The sequence below is a fragment of the Phyllostomus discolor genome, chromosome 6 (assembly GCF_004126475.2).
Source record: "Phyllostomus discolor isolate MPI-MPIP mPhyDis1 chromosome 6, mPhyDis1.pri.v3, whole genome shotgun sequence".
Taxonomy (NCBI): domain Eukaryota; kingdom Metazoa; phylum Chordata; class Mammalia; order Chiroptera; family Phyllostomidae; genus Phyllostomus; species Phyllostomus discolor.
This window is the reverse complement of record NC_040908.2, coordinates 11900215-11919282: the sequence shown is the minus strand read 5'-3', so window position 1 is coordinate 11919282 and position 19068 is coordinate 11900215. Positions and strand designations below refer to the sequence as shown.

Sequence of the window (19068 nt, the reverse complement as noted above, 5' to 3'; positions counted from 1 at the left end):
ATTAAAACCTATCAATGCCCCCGAATGGATGTGTGCTAGGTGAAGAAAGCGCCGCAGCGCAATCTCTCGACATGATCTCTATTACCTTATGTTCCTTTAATAGCTAGAGCAATAGTTTGTTATTAATGGAATTAAGCAATTTAGCGCGAGCTTCCCAGAGGTCTTATAAGACAACTATTATAATTTGTATTCTCAGATTTTTCTATTGAGTAGATGCCATGTGTTCTACGTTCCTTGCTAATATTTCGAGAGATAGCAGTAGTACATTTAATATCTGGCATTGTTTAACGATTCTAAGCCTCTTTCAGTATAGGTAAGTGCTGCTGGAATTTTGAGCAGTTGAAAAGTCTCCATTGCACAAGTAATGATCTTGAGTATTATTCAGCCCAGTTTCAATTTGTGCTTTCCTGTCGCCATCCATCCATCCTCAAGATGTGGTCCAAGTGGGTTTTCCACTTTTCTCAACAAAAAACAGCCTCCTGTCCCTACGGAGAGGATCAGAAAACAATGTACATTCTTCAGGTGACCACACAGACACACACGTGCGTACAAACACGCGTGTGTGCACACACATACCCATCGCCGCTCACGACAATTCAGCAATCTGAATAGAGTCATATTTAATGAGAGATTTTAAAAAAGGCTTTTTTTTGATGGTTGCAAAACCTGTTTTTAGAAGAAATAAATGTATTCACTGCATTATGAAACAGCTTGAGAAAACAAGATCTTACAATGTACACCATCTCTGTATTTAAACAGTTTCATTTCTATTCATGAGCGCCCTGATTAGATACATGGAAAATATCAGTAAAATATGAATAATTCTGACAAATTAATAGCCGATTTTTTTTAAGAATGAAAATATGTGTAAGCATCTCATCTTCATTAGATAAAGCTGCTATCAGGGGTACATGCAAATCTCGGCCCGCCTGGCCACGGCACAAATCCCCCTTAAACAGCAAGAAACGAAAGAAAAGGCCCCGGGGAGGGCCTGCTGGGAATGGTGCGGAGCCCCCGGGCCCGTGGGAAAGGGTGGCGCTATTTGTGGGGACAGGGTGGGGCCACCGCCCAGCTGGCCGAGCTTGGAGTGTCTTCTATTTCCTGTCATTCCTTGGGGGTAGGCAGGGCATAGATGACAGAGCCGTGTCCTCTCAGAGCAGAAAACGACCCCAGAAATCATCTCATCTCACTGCGCCTTGCAACTCAGACTATGCCTTTTGTTGCAGGGGAGGGAGAGAGGGCTGTGACTGGCCCAAGATGATACACCCACAGTGGAGAGAGGCGGGGGGACTTGAGCTCTGGCCCCGGGGCTCGGAGTCCAGTGCCTTTTCTAAGGGCTGCTTGAAAACGGACGTGCACCCATGAGATGCTTGAAGCCCGCAGGTGTGCCCGAGCCTGTGGTGGGCAGTGGCGGGGAGACAGAGAATGAACATAGTCCCTGTCTTTGAGGAGCTGAGACTTGGTGGGAGACAAGGGACAGCGAACACAGCCAAAGGGGCGGGGTGCAACAGGAAGCGGCAAGGAAGGAGCCTTGGCTGTGAGTGAGGAAGCCTGGCCTGCAACCCAGCTCTGTCGCTTGCTCGCCCTGTGACCGGGAGCCTCAGCCGACTGTTCTGTAGAAATGGCAATTTCGACAGCTGGTGAGGGGCTGCTGGACCAAGTCAACAGTTCTGACTTGGCCGGATTACTGCAAAGCACTCAAAAGTAGTTGTTCCGATCAGGGTTCTTTGGCTTCCCTACAGACAGCCCGCCCACACCAGCTCATGCTAAAGGGGGGAGGAGTAGGAGCCCAGAGTTAGGTTTCAGGGGACGCCACAGACGGGCAGAAACGAGAAGAGCTTCGGGGACCAGCCATCACGAGCTCTGTCTCTCGCCCAAGGTTCTCCTTCTCCCGGGACATCGTCTCCCTTTTTCCTTCTTTCCCAATCAGCTGCCTTTGGGGCTCCACCTTGTTATGCACAGAGAATAAGCGCCCTTGCTTTGCGCATGTATTACTATTTGGTCCCAAGTGGAACTGGCTCTGGTCCCCTCAGTTCCCATTCCAGGGGAGGGAGATCCTCTTGGTCTCGCTAATGGGTGGGTCTTAAAGTCAGGACCCATCCATCCTGTGAGCTGGGGCAGGAGGACGGAGAAAAGGCTTTCAAACCACTAGGGCAGGCATGCAACAGGCAGCGCCAGGGAGCTATCTGCATGGTGGTGGTGACAGTGACGCGACTGACACCTCCCACCTGCCCTTCCTAAGAAGAGCCAGAAGCCACTTAGGACCCTGGCCACCACTTTCTTGCAGGACCCAGGCCTCACCTCCACCTCTTCATGAGCAAGCAGGTGTAGAGTCCCAGGACAAACCTGAGTTGACACCCTCAGCCCATGTGTCCCTGCACTAAAGGCCTGTCCTGCGGAGCCTGGGACTGTCAGAACAGCAGAGCTGGAGGCTGAAGTGGCTCATGCACCCACAAGCCCAGAGGAGGGTGGAGCCCTTAAGGGGATACAAAGGGCAGCCATTTTCATGCTAGGGTCTAATAATGTGAAGGGAAGGAGGGGTTAGGGCGCCTCCCGGCTTCCTAGACTGGCACTGCTGGCACCTGGCACCTGGCCCAGGCCGGGGACTGCCCTCTCCACCCTCCAGAGGCTCCCGTGACCCCCCGCTGCTGGCCTGGGGGGCCCCATCCATTTAACTAGCCTTGAGAGGGGTGGGTACCTAAGCCAGCATTAATATTGAATGACTGCCGCTCTGTTTACTTTTACAAGCCCCAACTTCCCATAAATCCAAGTCAGAATCAATCATCTTTTATGGAAGATATTAATGGCAATTCCATTATTTAAATCCAATCAATGCTTTTTTTTTTTTTTTTTGTTCCTTTGTGTTGAAGCCAAGTCGTTTGGAGGGGGGCGACTGGCCAGACAATGGAAACACACGCTCAGATGCCGGGGCTCACATCTCGGGACTCCAGCGAGATAACCGCTTGGGAACAAGGGATTCAGTTTCTCTCCGTTTTTCCTACAGAGCGGGAAGGTGTGGATTCCACTGGCCTCGGTAAACATACAGATTCTCCCCGTCTCCCCCATTCTCCCCTGGCCTGGGTGCTGCCCGGCGCGCTCGACGTCACTGCGTTTCAGACCCAGAGCTCAGCTGTGGTCTACTGTTTCCCAATCAAATTAAAACAAAATCCCCCTGCCCCCGCCCCCACGCACCCGGCTCTTCCAGGAACTGGCCTTGATGGCCTACAAAACAGCTAACGTTCAGCAGGAACAAGTGGGAGTTATTGTTCCTGGAAGGGACGAGGCACACGTACAAGACAGAAACCGATGGGTCCAGGAGGTCAAGAGGCCAACAGGGACCCCCCCTCCCCTGAACACATGGGCGAATGAAGGCGAGACGACATGAAACCCTCTTCTACCGTCCGCTGAGGCAGGCTGGGAAAAACCCGCTCAGGCGCTGGGATACAGGGGACTATGAGGAAAAGAACTATGTTTTCAAGCCCAAACGTGGGATCTGGCGTGGGTGAGCATCCTGCTGGTGTCTGCCTGAAGGGTCCTCTCTTTCACCTCTCTGCAGCTGCACCTGACACGCACTCCGCCCTCCAGGAAATGGTGTGGCTGTCACCTCCCACAGGAAGCTCCCCAGCATCCCGGCCGTCACTGCTCCTGGCACATCCCTGTGTGGTGCGGATCCAGCCACATGCCTGTCCCTGATGTGTCTCCTCTGTTCACCCCAGGGGCCACCTCAGTGTCCCACCCACCGGAGGGGCTTTGCCCCCTCCACAGCACCCCCCGCTTGGAGCCTGTCTCCAGTGCTAAAAGGAAAGCCATTCTTTGAGGCTTTAGCAGGTGGGGCTCCAACAGGGCAGGCTGCTGAGAAGGCTTTAGCTGGGCAGGAGCGACGAAGGACTTCTGCCTCACCTTGCTGTCGGAGGCAGCTGGGGACTGGCTGCTCTCCCTTCCACTCAGAAACAAAACAAGGGAAAATGGGCTTAAATTGCAGCAAGGGAGATTTAGGTCAGATAGCAGAAAAGCCTGCAGGAGCCACCGTAATGGGGACTCGGGGCTGATGGAATTTCCCTCCCTGGAGACCTCTGGGAGCAGCTCTCGAAGCGGGGCTGACGCGTCCCCAGGGCGGACTGCCGGCCTCCCTGTCCAACATCACTTAATAGCCCCGTGGCACCCCGTGTCACCCCTTGCCGGGGGCAGGAGGGCAGATCATGGCGGGGGGGCCGTCAGAGATTGTGCTTTCTATCCGTCACAGCCCACGGGACAGCCCGTGCTCCCTGCCTCGGGACAAAGGCCGATTTCTCTCCGTCCTGAAGACTCCCCTTCTCTAGATGACAGTTTTGTTTGCTGTCAATCACCCACAGCCTGGCCGGCACGGAGAGTCATGGCCCAGTGGCTCCCTCACATCTGTGGAGAGCACCGGGGTGGGGGGGCCTCAGGGTGCAGCTGCCAGACCGACAGAAAGTAGGAGCCCATGAAACAAAGCCCTGGATGCGAGGGGTTGTGCACCCCCCGCCCCCAGCTTTTGGGGGTAAGCAAGAGGTAGAGCTCACATGAGTCAGCAGAAGCCCCAGGCAATTCCAATAGGAGGCCAAGGTCAGAGGCACGGCCACGCCTGGAGGCCAATCTGAGCCCCACCTGGAGCTAACAGAGAGGACCTTCTGCACACAGCTTCATGGAGGCAGCCGCCCCTGCGCCATCTCCTGCTTTTTGTTTGCGTGGTCTTATGTGAGTCCTTCTGAGTCACAGCTTTCCTTTCTGGAGACCAGTGAGGAGAAAACAAAAACACAAGAGAGTCTTCCCACTTTTCCCAGGCTGGGCCCTGGGCTCAGCTCTTGCCCCTGTGGGGCTGAGCAGGGGACAGGGTTGGAGACCCCGTGCCCACCCACAGCCCGGGGGTGGGGGTGCCTCCCTGCTCTGGGAACCCTGGGGCGGGGGACTGCAGCCAGTTCTGCCAGGAGCTCTGCAAGACTCGGGAAAGAGGCTTGGTCAGCTCCCAGCATCTGTGCGCCCACATGGGACTGGGGTAAAGAGGGGCCTGATGTCCCTCTGCCCGGGACAGTGGCAGTGCCATCCCTGTGTGCCTTCCTTGGTCTGGGAGACTCGGCCCCACGCTGAACAACATGCTGAGGTCGTCACACAAGGGCAGGAGCTGCCCAGGGCTGGAATCTTTCCCCACGTCTAGAAGCAAAGGGGTTCAGGAAAGGGTCCGGGAAAGTGTGTCCATCTGTGTGGGAGCCTGACCAGCAAGCAGGGCAGGAGCAGTGCCTCCTGGGATAAGGACAGGAGAAGGTTCCCATTGTTTCAACCTGTTCAGGATGCAGCAAGGCGAACCCTGCCCTTGGCCTCTGTGTCTGCCAGTCCTGACCCGGACACCGCAGTAGGAGAGGTCAGAAGAACAAAAGGGGCCGCTCCTCGAGCTGGTGCCTGCAGTTATTAAGAAACGAGCATGGCTGGAAACCACTGTGGCTTCCTCCACCACGAGGCCTGGCCACGGAGGTTTGGGCGACACTCCAGATGTGGGACGGTTACAGGGCCCAGCATCCAGCCGCTCTGTGTGCTCCCTGCAGCTCCCGGAGGATGGCACTGGCTGCTGAGGAGTGTAGCCAAGGCCCTTGGAGACTCCAGGCCTCAACGAGGCTGGCTGCATGGGTGCTGATGATGTGACCCTACTCTGGAGAATCCAAGAGCGGAGACTCTCAACAGGGACAGGTACCCTGCAGGGGCCCTCCCTGACTGGGAGCCCCTGGGCAGGTCTTGGAAATGGTCCTACGGGCATAGGGTGTGTCGCTGGCCTTGCTGGGGGTGGGGGCAGCATGGGTGGGAGGGGAGTCTGTCTTGGCAGAGCTAAGCCGACCGAAAGGCCAACTCATGCCTCCCAGGTCCATGCCACCTGGGCCAAAGTTCTCTCCCCCTGCTGGAGCTCTTCATGGAGGGTGACCAGAACGCTGTCCTGGGTCCCCCGGTCAGGAGAAGGGCACCAGGCTGTGGGAAGATGGCATGTTCAGACACAGTGTCCTGAAGACACCCTCTCCTCCCTGCTCCCCTGTGCCCTTGGTTTGACCTCCCTAACAAGCCTAACCACCCGCCAACTGGCTGAGCAGCCCCGAGAAGCTGGGGTCCGAGGCCTCTGTGAAACCCCACCTGGGCCCCGCCCTTGGTGAAGGAGGCTGGAGGGGGGCCCCAGCGTGGGTTGGAGGGCACAGGTCACAGGAAACAAGGCCAGACAAGTGACTGAGAGGTTAAAACTCCTAGTGGGAGGAGGTGGGACTTACTGGTTTAGAGTGACAGCTCTCAGGGCCCATGAAACTGAATCCCAGCCCCAAGGCTGGCTGACCTTGGGTCAGACCTTGACCTCTCTGCACCTCACTACACTTCTCTGTAAAGGGGGACAAGAACAGTCCCGCCTCCATAGGCTTGGTCAGTGCTCAGCACCCACGGTTGTCATTCCAGAGGCTAAATCCTCTCTGAGTCTGGGGGGGGGGGGCTTCCAAGAGGCCAGGCCCCAGCCGGCTCTGAAGTATGGGCTGGCACCACAGGTGGGGACGGGCCACCTCACCCCACGGCCCGAGGCCGGCCAAGCTTCGTGTTAAATGGATTATTGTTTATTGGCGGCTTATCCCCTCTCTCGGGTTATGAATTATTTACCGGGTAATGACTTCATAATTGTTAATGACAGATGCCCCAAGGACACGCTGACATGCCTTCTGAAGCCACAGTGCTAATTGTGGCAAGGCCCCAGAAGCCCCGGGTGGCCACCGCCAGAGAGTCACTCCCGGGAACAGAGCCTGACTGGCCCTCGGGCCTCCATCGTGAATCCAAACCCCTTGTGATGGAGATGAAAACAGAGGGCCCTGAGATCGAAAGAGGGATGGGGACACGCTTCCGGGTCCCAAAGCCAGCCTGACGGTCATTCGCCCAGTGTCTGGGTCTCGGTTGCTGCAGGAGAAGTCAGCCGCCAACTGAATGGACCCAGCAGGCAAAGGCCGCAGCACCACGGACTGGCACGGTGGGGGCAGGGGTGGGCACACCGACACCCTCCTGGAAGGTGCACGGGGCCCTGAAGGGGGTATAAATTAAAGTCCACAGCTCAGCCGGGGTCCTAGCCCCTCGAGGCAATAACAGCAAACCCTTGTCTAGAACTTGGCTTCAAACATGATTCCAGTCACTGAATTCAGGGAACTCATTTAATCCTCACGGCCCCCACAGGAGGTAGGTCTTACTATGATCCCTACTTTGCAGATGGAGAAACTGAGGCACGGGGAGGCTCAGTAACCATCTGGAAGCTGCACAGCTGGCGAGGGGCAGGGAGGGGAGCAGGACCCAGGCGGTCTGGTTTCCCCAGCTGTGCCCTTGGTGGCTCCGCTACGCTGCTCACTCCTACATGTGTCCTGGAGTGAAGACATGAATGCTGTGCGGCCCCCGAGACTAGGGGACACCCGTTTCTACGTGCGGCTTAAATGTGAGACGGAGCACATTGACACCCTGGGCTGGCCAGCAGGGCCCAGGGCGGGCTGTCTCTCCCGGACCGAGAATTATGCCTAAAACTGTGGAAAGGAGAGCCCTGGCCTGGATGCGTGGTGTCTCTGGGGGACAGTGGCCTTGGAAGGACAGAGTCGGTGCATTGTCCTTCGGAAGGACAGAACGCCGCAAGCCGTTCTGACAGGCATGGCTGGCCCTTGGGCACACAGGTGCCAATGCTCATCCCATAAACATTGGAGAGCCTTCTTTGTGCCAAGCTTTGGGGAGGAACCCGTGACTAAGATACAGCCCCTGTCCTTAGGGGACTCCCAGCTGCCCCCCAAAGCAGACTAGAGAACTGCCAGGTGCCAGGTAAGAGGGTTTTGTGACAGAAGGGAAGTGGCAGGGCTGAGGGACCAGGGGCACAGCTAGAGGCCATCCAAGCTGGTTTTTCTCTTACCAGCTCCTGTCCAGGGTCGAGTGCGTGCTCCGCTCTGCAGAGCGCTCTCCCGCCCCACAGAGCTCCAGTGGTCGGCAATGCGCCTGGAACGCACTGGACAGTGAAAGGACTGCATGTGGCCCAAGAAGACCCAAATGGGTGCTGGGGAGAGTCATGGTGACCGGGGCTCTGGGGAGAGAGAACCCATGTGGGTGGGTGGCCTGGGAACACTTTGCCAGGACATGGGTGGGGATGGGAGAAGCTGTTCCCGGAGAGTCAGGCTTTGAAGGGCAGGTGCCCGGCGGTGCAAGCACACGGGCAGGGGCAGTCAGGAGCACAGGGATCTACGTGGACGGGAATGAGGCTGTGCTTAAGCACACGTGTGCACACGTGTGCGCACGCTGGGGGTGGGGGTCACAGGAGGCGTGTCTGGCCAGCTGGTGGGGGTTGGATTCACTGTATCCGATACATAAAGTCGGTGGTGCAGCTTGGTGCACGCCTGTGCAGGATGGCAGAACACTCGGAGTGCATCTCAGAAAGCCTTGAACTGGTGCTAAATAAATAATCGCACGGCTTCTGCTGGGATGCAGAGGGAGGAGGCCTCCCCTCGCGCTAATGGGAGGGCGAGGCTCGCTGGCTGCCTGGCGGGCTGGCTGGCTGGCTGGCGGGCGGACGGGCGGGGACTGCCCTGGGTGCACCCATGAGCACCGGTCTGTGAGGGGACCCTGGACAGACCACGTCGGTGTCCTGACTCTCACTTCCCACTTTCAGCACCAGCCTCTGTACCTGGAGAAGGGGGGCCAGGTTAATTATTACCTCCTGTTGCTGTTACTAGGTTACTTTGTAAAAGCAGAAATATGCTTTTAATGATTTTTTGTTTTGTTTTCATCAGTGCTACTTTACAAACCAGATGCTTTTATCTAAACGAGTTGCTACAATCAAAAGGAGAGCAGGGAGGGTTGCTAAGCTGCGAGTGTCTCACGCAGGCCAGCGCCAGCACCAGCGCCAGCGCGGGGAACGAGGCTCTGGGCTCCCCCACTCTCCCGGCATCCCCCTCGCTCACCAGTGAGAGTGAAACACGCAGTGGCAGCTGTAATGCATGCGCCTCTGAGTGTCCTGGGTTGGCGGGCTCAGCGAGAGGACGCCCCCTGCCCGGGGAATTCCGTTCCCTGCTCAACTCAGTTTGGGCGGGTGATGCCCCGAGTCTGGCTGCCCCTCAGTCTTCAGGCCTCTTGGGTCATGGCGGGTGGAAGGAAGGCCAACCCAGTTGTGACTCTTTCAATTTTCTCCCTGGGTGGGGTTAGGATGACACTGAGGCCCAGAGGATGGTCACTTTGTACCAGGCTTGACACATAGTAGGTGCTCAATAACGTTCGTGGAAGACACAGTCCTGATTGACACTTGCTGAGGGCACTTCAGGCTTCCATTCAAGGACGGGCAGTTGACGTGCAGGCAGGAGGAGCCCCCAGATAAAGAAATGGGTGACAAGGACTCTAGTTCCCACCCTGGTTTGAGTGGCCGTGTGACCTTGGGCCAGACAGTGACCTTCTCCGGGCCTCAGGTTGCTGCTTGATATCATACATGGCAGTCAGCAATCATCCTTCTGGGGCCCCCTTCTGGACCAAGTACGGAGAATTATGTGGAAACACTCGGCAAACTAAAAGCGCTAGGCCCCAGGAGGAGGTAAAGTAAGACCTTGGCCTTGGCCGTTCTAACAAATCAGGGGTGGGGCAGTGACTGCCGGGGGTGTCCAACCTTTTGGCGTCTCTGGGCCACACTGGAAGAAGAAGAGTTGTCTTGGGCCACACGTTAAACACATTGAAACATGTAATCACACACACACAAAATCTCATAATGTTTTAGCTGCATTTACGATTTTGTGTTGGGCTGCATTCACTGCCATCCTGGGCTGTGTGCGGCCCACGGGCGCAGGTTGGACACCCCTGGTTAGATCATGGGGCTGCCAAAGATTCTGAGCTCTGCTCTCTTTTTACATCTCCAGCCTTTGCACAAGCTGCTCCCATTGCCTGGAACCTTCCTTGTGCATGTGCTCGAGCACGCGCAACACACACACACACACTCACACCCCTAGACTCCGATTTCCAGCTTCAAGTCTTCTCCTCGAGGAAGCCTGTGGTTTTCACCGAGCTAAGCTGTGAGCACCCTCGTCCCCTCAAAGGGAGCTCTGAGTCAGGGGCCTTTGTCTCCTGTGGTCACTGCTGGGTCCCCAGTGCCTAGAATGATGCCTGGCATAGGGTAGCTGCTCCAGAAATACTTGTTGAGTGGGTAAGTCATTCTCCGTAGCACTTTGTATAAATTCTTTTTTGTTGTGTTTATCACATCTCATAAGAATGCATTTACTTGCTGGTATCCTCACCGGTCCGCTAGCTCCTTGGGGGCAGGGCTTTTTGTCTGACCTTGCTGGACCCCGAAACGAGAACAATATACACTGTGGCTGAAGAAATGAAGGAATGGAGGTAGTAGGTATTCCTCCTACATACAGCACAATGACTCCTGGCACTATCTGTCATGTTACGAGAGAGAGAGAAAATTCAAGCTTACACGTTCTTTGGAGCAACCTGTGACTACATGAGAGCATTGAAAGGGGGCAGATGCCCACAGACTTAGGCGCCTCTGCACACTGGACAGGTGTACGCACGGCGCTTTCCCTGAGCAGGACTCCGGCAGGGCCGCTGCTAGCTCCTTTGGCATTTTTTGTGCAAACTAGAAAGAGGTAAGCCCTACTCTGCGCACTCCCAGTGCAGGCAAAGCTTGCAGAGTGCAGGCCGGGGGTCACCCCCGGCCCCCTGGCCAGGTGCCCTCCCGCAGACACAGACTCACAACTGTTCCCGCAGCCCCGGCTACTGGGGCAGGTGCAATGTAAAGAAAGAGAAGGGTCACTTGGAAAATCAAACTTGGCCACAAAAATAAACTCTGAGGTTGGCAGATAAGTTATTTCTAGCGCAGGTGCCAAATGAGGTTTTGTAGCTCCAGTGAGATGCCATGTGAGCCCCACGCCAGCCCCGTCAGCGCAAGGGGACTGCCCTGTGTGTGTGCTGTTCCTGAACCCCTTTGCTTCCAGACATGGGGAAAGATTCCAGCCCTGGGCAGCTCCTGCCCTTGCGTGACGACCTCAGCGTGTTGTTCAGCGTGGGGCCGAGTCTCCCAGACCAAGGAAGGCACACAGGGATTGCATCACCACTGTCCTGAGCAGAGAGACGCCATCCCCATCAGATCCCTCTTTACCCCAGTCCCGTGTGGGCGCACAGATGCTGGGAGCTGACCAAGCCTCTTTCCTGGGCCTTGCAGAGCTCCTGGCAGAACTGGCTGCAGTCCCCCGTCCCAGGGTCCCCAGAGCAGGGAGGCGCCCCCACCCCCGAGCTGTGGGTGGGCACGGGGTCTCCAACCCTGTCCCCTGCGAGGCCCCACAGGGGCAGGAGCTGAGCCCAGGGCCCAGCCTGGGAAAAGCGGGAAGAGTCTGTTTTTGTTTCCTCCTCACGGGTCTCCAGAAAGGAAAGCTGTGACTCAGAAGGACTCACGTAAGACAACGCAAACGAAAAGCAGGAGATGGTGCAGGGGCGGCTGCCTCCATGAAGCTGTGTGCAGAAGGTCCTCTCTGTTAGCTCCAGGTGGGGCTCAGATTGGCCTCCAGGTATGGCCATGCCTCTGACCTTGGCCTCCTGTTGGAACTGCGTGGGCAGCTTGACCCAATTACCAATGCCCGGGTCCTGTCTCGAGACTGATCTGCTGTGAAGCCTGGATCTCAGGACCTGTAACACGCCCCTCGGTGACTTCAACAGGCGGCCGGGGCGGAGGGGCACTGCTCGGAGTCGGAAGAGGCGCGTCAGCCTCGGGTCTGTCACAGTGTGATCCGACGTGACACTGTGACGGTGACTCCGGAGAGGGATGAGTCTGCACTGAGATTGGAGGCCCCTCTCCCAAGGGTCCCAGCGAAGGGGTCTCCGCCATGACAGACATTCCCTGCCACAGAGCCCTAAATGTGTGCACAGCGATGTGATCTACAGGGAAACCAGGTCCTCCGGCAGCCCGTCGGGCCCCGGTTCTGGCATTTCGGGGAGGGGTGGGGTGAACAGGGGTGGCCGTGTGACGCAGCCGAACACCCAGCTTTTGGAGGGCTTGATCTAGAGGGCAGGTTTCAGAATACCTAAAAGAGCAAACGGCTCCACATTATCCAGAATTTTGTTTCGCAGAATCTCCTTAATCTCCATCCCAATTCCTCACAGCTCAGCGTCCAGGGATGTGCTAATGCCCCTGAGTTGAGTTGAGAGTGGTGGCGGAGTTTTTGCGGTGCACAGATGCCCACCCTCACAAGGACAGTCAAATCAGAACATGGGGCTGGGGAGAACAGGCAGCATCTGCATTTTCAAAGCTCTCCAGGTGACTCCAGAAGGTCGAGCACTGCCGGCCCGGGGAGCGCCGTCCCCCCTCTGAGACTGCCAGTCTCATCCTGGGGGCGGGGACTTCTAAACCTCAAGCCGGGGAGACTGAGGTGCAGAGGGCTGTATGGGGCCTGCCCGGAGGTCGTGTGGCTCCGGGGTGAGAGCCCAGTGGCCTGCCTCCCAGTCAAGGTCCCACCCACGGCACTGCCTGAGGCGTCATTCCGCCCTGCGAGCTGGGAACTGGACATCACCTGACCCATGACGTGGAGATGAAAGAATGGCCCCTGTCCTCCAGCGCAGGGTCCTGGAGAAAAGGTGAGGACTCTAAAGCAAAAGAGATACCGATTCACAGCCAAGGGGGGGTGTGGGTTAGGGCGTCCCGATGACTCCGTCGGAGGAAGCAAGGGGGGGCCTGGCTTTGGCCAGGCTGAGCCTGAGATGCAACTTGCGGGGTAAGTGATCCTCAGGACTCAGCTGAAGAAGGCGTCAGGGCCTCAGGACAGCGGTGCCCTCTCAGGGCCCAGCCCCTGGGGCAGCTGGGAGGGAGTGCTGGGAGGCAGCAGAGGCAAACCTGGGGGCAAAGCCACCTGCATTTACAGACGGAGTGGGCAGAAGGATGGAGTGACGCAGCCCACCTGAGCCAAGGGGGAGAGGGGCTCGGTTTCCCCACAAAGCCAACCAGGTTGTCCATCTGCTGGTCCCGAGGGGGACAGGGCAGGCCGGAGGTCTGAGGACGATGGGAAAGGTGGGGACCAGCTGCGGGGACCGGGCAGAGGACGGACCAGGGGTGCACAGGGGATACCTGGGTGGGGCTGAGGGTTCGGCCGAGGCTCCTGAGCCAGCCAGCGTGGATGGGAGAGGCAACAAGGACAAAAGACAAGAGGACGACAGAGTGCGTGTGTTGGCAGTAGCTGCACGGAAGTGTCTGCCCACAGGCTCGTCCTTGGGGGGGAACCACAGAGGCCAAAGCGGGGTGGATGCGAGAGAAGAGGGGGGAGGAGAGACTGGGAGCCAGTGAGGCAATGCTGTCTGAAGCGATGGAGGGGGAAGGAAAGGGCAGGGCGTGTGGTCATCGAGGTCACCTCGGGACGGTGCTGCGGGGCGAGGCCGCCGCGAGTGCAGGAGTCCCAGGCACAGCATGCGGTGTCCTCTAGCGGGACAATTCCAGGCCTCGTTAGCTCTGGAGACATTTGCAAAGTGCTCTCAGGATGCAAGACTGGCAGGGGGAACAGTGCTGGGACAGTCACAGGGATGGAGTCTGGGGATGACAACAGGGTGCTGCTCAGCATGGACAGGGACCAGCGTGGTCCCTTCATCACCCCCAACGCCTGGGTCAGTGCCACTCCTGGCTCAGCTTCTGGTTCTGCACAAACCAGGTCCTCAGCTGCATCTCCTCCTCTCAGCCCCAGCCCAGCCAGGGTCACCCACTGCACGCAGGTGTCGGATGTCACTCCTGTGAACTAGTTCTGGCACCACACCCTCGGGGATGGGGGCAATTTTCATCAAACCACTGACGTGTGGAGAGCAGCCCTCCGAGTCTGCATTTTGGAGCAAGCCACTCACGGAGCCCAGTGCTCTGGCCCAGTTTCCCCAGGAACGTGATAGCCGGGGTCACAGTGGCTCGTGGAGCCTTCCTATCTTCTTGGGAATCAATGGGAGTCCGGCACGAGGGGAAAAAATGCAACTCAGCACCAGGCCACGTGCCATGGTCCTCCCAGGAACGGTGGCGGCTGGGTGCTCGGCAATGTAGTTACTGAAAGCCCCGGCGGGTGCTGGGCGGGAGAGGTGGAGGGGAGAATACAGAGAGAGTTCAGACGGGATTCCATCCTCTGGGCAATGGCCACGGGGAAGGAAGATGGACAAGAGTGCAGGCGGGGACACCGGTCTGGGGGCTGTAGAGAGGTGAAGCCGTAGGAGGTGTGTCCAGCCAGGTAGGCCCCGTCCCTCCACCACCCGAAAATACACGCATCTCGAAGGCTGGGATGAACAAGAGCCACGTGCCACCCGAGTCAGTGGCGGAGGACAGAAGGCCTAAAGTAAGAACGATCAAAACTGTCGCTTGCGTTCTCTCTGCCCCTTCACCCGCCACTGTGCTCCCAGTGCACGCAGCTCCCAGGCCTGTCCTAGGAAAGCTGATTTCTGTGCAGACCACCTCCTGAATCTTTCCCCAGACTCCAAGTCCACCTCTGCCCGCTTTCGGAGCTGGGAACGCCGTGGCCACCAAACCCAGGCTCGGACGTCCAGTTTTCCAGCCTTCCTCCAGCCTGACAGTCAGAGAAGCAACCAGGACAGCTGTCCAGCTGGCCCGTGGTGCCGTTAGGCGTGTGCCAACAGCCCACAGCTCCCAAGGTCTGAAACCCATCTGCTCCTGCTGGCTGCCCCCCCTGGGCTCCTGGGTGGCGGCAGCGGGCTGCATTTGCACAGGGGACATTTCTTCCATCTCGACAGCCGAGCCAGGCCCAGCTGGGAGACTCCCCTTGCTTCCTGCTGATGAACCACAGCTACCTACACCCCTCAGCTGCGTTTTCTTGTCTCTGGGCAAGGGCTCTGGGAGTGGAGGGCCAGCCCCAACCCCACTGTCTCTGAGCCCAAAGAAAGCCCTCTGGCCAGCAGGGAGTTTGGACACGGCAGGAGCCTTGTTGGTCAGCTGCTCCGACCCCTGCTGCAGGAGGAAGCTGGACAAAAGGCCGTCATCTGGCCCCAGGCGGAGGCCAGAGGCTCCTGGTCGGAGGGCACCAGGGCGTGTGGTGCTGAGAACGCAGCAGACCTGGGGCCCCGTGGCCTATGCCTGCCCAGCACCAGGCCTCCTGTGTTACGCAGAGGTGGCTTTGGCTCGTGGGTTTCAAACGGTTCAAGTGCCACCGAGCCATGCTGGCTTGAGCCAGCTCAGGCCCAACTGTCTGAATCCCAGTGTCCAGACCCCCACCTGCCCACTCTCATTCTAGGCCCAGCACCCCAACCTTAGGCAAAGGGAAAGGGGTAAGTGTTGGCAACTCTAGCACCAGGCTCCCCGGCTTCTGTTGGCACCTTCCCGGGCCTCGGGCTGCGTGCGAGAGCGGCCTGCGGCTGCCTTCCCAGCAGATGTCCGCCCTTACGAGGCCGGGCCCGCCCCCAGCTCTCCCTGCCTGCTGCCTGGTCTTCACAGTCCAGGTTCGAGAACCCTGAATGAACACTTCAGGCCAGACTTCTATATATTTAATCCAAGGAAACAATTGAATGACTATACAAAGCTATATGCACAGAAATGTTTGTTATGGCGTTATATATGGGAGTGAGAAATTAAGGACAAACTAAATGGCCATCTTTAGGGTGCAAGTTAAGTAAACCACGTAGATTATTATACATATACATATATATATATGAAGCCTTGAAAAACACTATAGATTTGTATTTACTGACATAAAGAGGTACCCGTGACATAACACACGTGACAATAACATGTCATCCAGCGACATGTGCAGTGCGATTCCATTTGTGTGTGTGCATGTGTGTGCATGTGTGTGCATGCACAGGAAAAAAGCCCAGGAAGAGGCACCAAAAGACTTATTGCTCAGGATTGTAATAATTCATACAATGTTAAGTACTATCTTTAAAATATTTTTATCGTGAACAGATTATTGTAATGATATTTAATAATGCTATTTGAATCACGAGGGAAGTTAAATGACCAAAAATAGAGTTACAGTGTTGAGGAGCTTAAAGGTCACCTAGCTACTGCTGGCTATGCCGAGATCCAACCTCCCAGGGACCCCGAGACCCGGGAAAGTGAAGACGAGCTACAACAAGGCTGGCAGGCTGATTCCGGGAGGATCGGGGACCGGCTGGCTCAGCCAGGCCCTGAGCACCGGTCAACCCCACTTCTGTGGTGCAAATGGCACCCACCAACAGGGCGAGGGAACAGGCTACGTTTTCCTCCCTTCCCCTGTGCAGTCGGCATGAGACAGCATCGCTGGCCGTGCCCGGGTCTGATGCCTTTCTCGTTGCTCGGCCCAGGTGAGCCGAGCAGAGACCTACCTTGCGCCGCACGTCCCTGGCAAGCTCGGGATTCGTCCCCAGGATGCAAGACCCTCGGTGGCCACCAGCACTTAGCGCAGCGTGGGCATCCCCAGGAGGCCAGGTGGTCTGGAAGCAGAGGGAAAAAAGTGGGGAAAAGGTATAGCCTCTTTTGCAAAAAGTTCTCTTTGGAATTCCAGTATCTTGGATGGTGGCTCCCCTAAGTGGAAGCTTGCCCCAGGCTTGGATTTCTGAGTGTGGATGGTCTCACACAGGGTGGGCCCAAGATAGGGGGGGCCAAGTGGGCAGCCCAGCCCCCCCGGGGCGGGCACTGCTAATCCCCAAGGTACAGCCATTAACATCGAATAAGGGAGGCAACAATGGCACGCTGCCTTCCATCTAATCCAAACCAAGAAGCTCCAGAGATGGAAATAATAAGGCATTGAAGTCTTTCATCTAAGGCTGAAAGAGAACGGGACACCAACTCTAGAATCACAAACACAAACCATTAGCTTTTTAGACAATGGGCAAGGAGACCTTGAAAAGGCAAGAGATGAGTTCCCCGGGGAGCATGTTTTTAAAAAAGATATAGATTTAATGCCCAGACGAAGGAGGCCGTCTGTTTGTCCTGGGGAGGCAGGGCTGCTGCTGGTCCCGCTCTGTCCTACGGCCGGCGCGAAACCCTCCCCGCGACAGGAAGCCGCATCCGGCCCTGCAAAAATGCACGGCTGCCATTACCTGGGAATCAATGTCTTTTTCTAAACAGAATACATCATTATCAATTGATTTCCCTTTTTCCTCTTAGCACCCCAGAGTCCCGGAGAGCAGGAGAAAGCTTCAGTGTGATACACGAAGGACTGGGACAAGTAAGTAAGTTACTGCAAACTCATGCGCCCTTACGACAGGCTCCTCCCCGGCAACGCGGTGATGCGGCCGGTCGACCTCAGAGCCGCTCGCCCTGAGCTTTGTCAGCTGCCACGGACAGAGACGCATGCCAGCCATATCAAATAGCCACTTTAATAGCTGAAGGTGGCACAAATATTATTTTCCCCAAGGAGAGCGTGTGCCCTTTATGGTGGAGAAACAGCCTCTGTGGGGAAGCAAAGGAAGCCAAGGTCACCATTTAGTCTTGACACGGAGCCAAGGCCGTACGTCCATTTCCTCCTCCAGGCGCACGTGAGACACATGGACACACCGAGGCTTTTGGCCGCAAAGTATTGACAGTACTGATGATAATCAGAACAAGATGATCGATGTATTTCTGGGAAAGATCTTTGGCAGATGCGTGGTGGGGGAGAGAGAAGTCTGGGAGACGGTGGTCAGGCCATTTTTAGATCCTTGAGAAGCTCATTCATTCATTTGAACCACCCATTCATTCCACAGATAACTACGGAGTGCCCGCTCTGCCGCTCTGTGTCAGACTGCAGTCTGGGCCCTGGAGACACACGAGTGCACATAACAGGGAAAAAAAAATCCTGGCCTCATGGAGCTCATCTTCCTGAAGGGGTTAGACATACAGGATAAACCACAGGCTTCAGAGGGAAGGGCAAATTGGGCATCGTATTAGAAGTGGTCGGTGCTACTTAGCAGAGAAGAGTTGGAGCAGGGAATGAGTGTCAGGCGGCCGTGGTGAAATTTAAGGGGGCGGTCGGGGTAAGCCTCATGAGGATATGACGTGCGCACGCACACAGAGGAGATAAGGGAGTGGGGCACGCAGGTGCCTGGGGGACAGCATTCCGGGCACAGGGTGGAGCCAGTGCAAACGACCTGGTGGCAGTGTGACTGTGGCCGGTCAAGGGAGATGCTAGCAGGAGGCCAGGCCACAGAGGTGGGTGTCCAGATCATGCGGCACCCCCTTACAAGCAGCTGTGAAGGCCATTATCAGCTAACTCAGAGCCCAGAGATCCTGGCCGCCAAGATTTAGACGGAGCTCTCACTCTCTTAAAACAGACCTCTCTGAGGCCAATGTCAAGTTCACGCGCTTCTTGTCTCTTTAACCCAGGTGGCTCAACTCTCCGGGCTGTGTGGGACAAAGAGGGCACGGGCCAGGCAGGAGCTTGGAGGGAGGCAGGCCACCGGGCTGTCTAACTTGTTCCGATGACAAAGGCCTCCTCCTTCCTCCTTTGTAAGTCCCCAGAGGCCACTTCCAGAGGAGATAACTAAAATGAGATTTTGAATAAAAATAAACCTCGTGCAAAGCCAAGTTTATTGGGACTTTTCCCTAACGTGCTTCTGAAAAGATCCTAATAAGAGCTGACATGTTAGATATTACAGGCTGTGCTGGGTAGCTTCTGTCTCCCCCTCCAGGTGTGCTTGCCCCCCCCTTCTGGGCCTCATGAGGCTTGCCTGACCTGCGTGGGGGGCCTCGCTTGTGGTCTGGGCAGGCTCCGGGTTCAGCTCATGCAGGCCCTGGCAGGACATCAGGGACGGGGTCGGGTGCTTCCCCTTCCTGCCTGCGGTGCCTTCCTGGGCTGGCCTTGCCCCTCCACTGAAGGTCATGGCTGTCTCTGGCTGCCATGGGAGGGCTCCACACAGCTCCCTCTCTGGATTCCAGGAGCAGCTGCCTCCCCTGCCTCTTTAGGCTTCTAAGCCTAAATGCCTCCCTCCCCCAGATGAGCCCTGGCGTGTCACAGTGCCTACACCCGTGCGAAGAGTCCTTCCACTGCACTCTCTTCAAATCACACATCAGAATGGGTCTTTCCCTGCCGAGACCCAAAACCGGATACAGTCTCAGAGACGGTTAAGAAGCGGGACTTGGGAAACAGATGTGAATTAGAATTCCAGGGC

The 19068-nt window shown here is 56.7% G+C and overlaps 1 protein-coding gene across 1 annotated transcript in view; it reads right to left on the bottom strand.

Annotated features, from left to right (window-relative positions):
* KLHL29 (kelch like family member 29) overlaps nt 1-19068 on the bottom strand; it is a 282334-nt gene that overhangs the window by 188655 nt on the left and 74611 nt on the right. Inside the window, 1 exon segment of the mRNA XM_028517023.2 lies at nt 16303-16410. The gene's annotated coding sequence lies outside the window, so the exon portion shown is untranslated.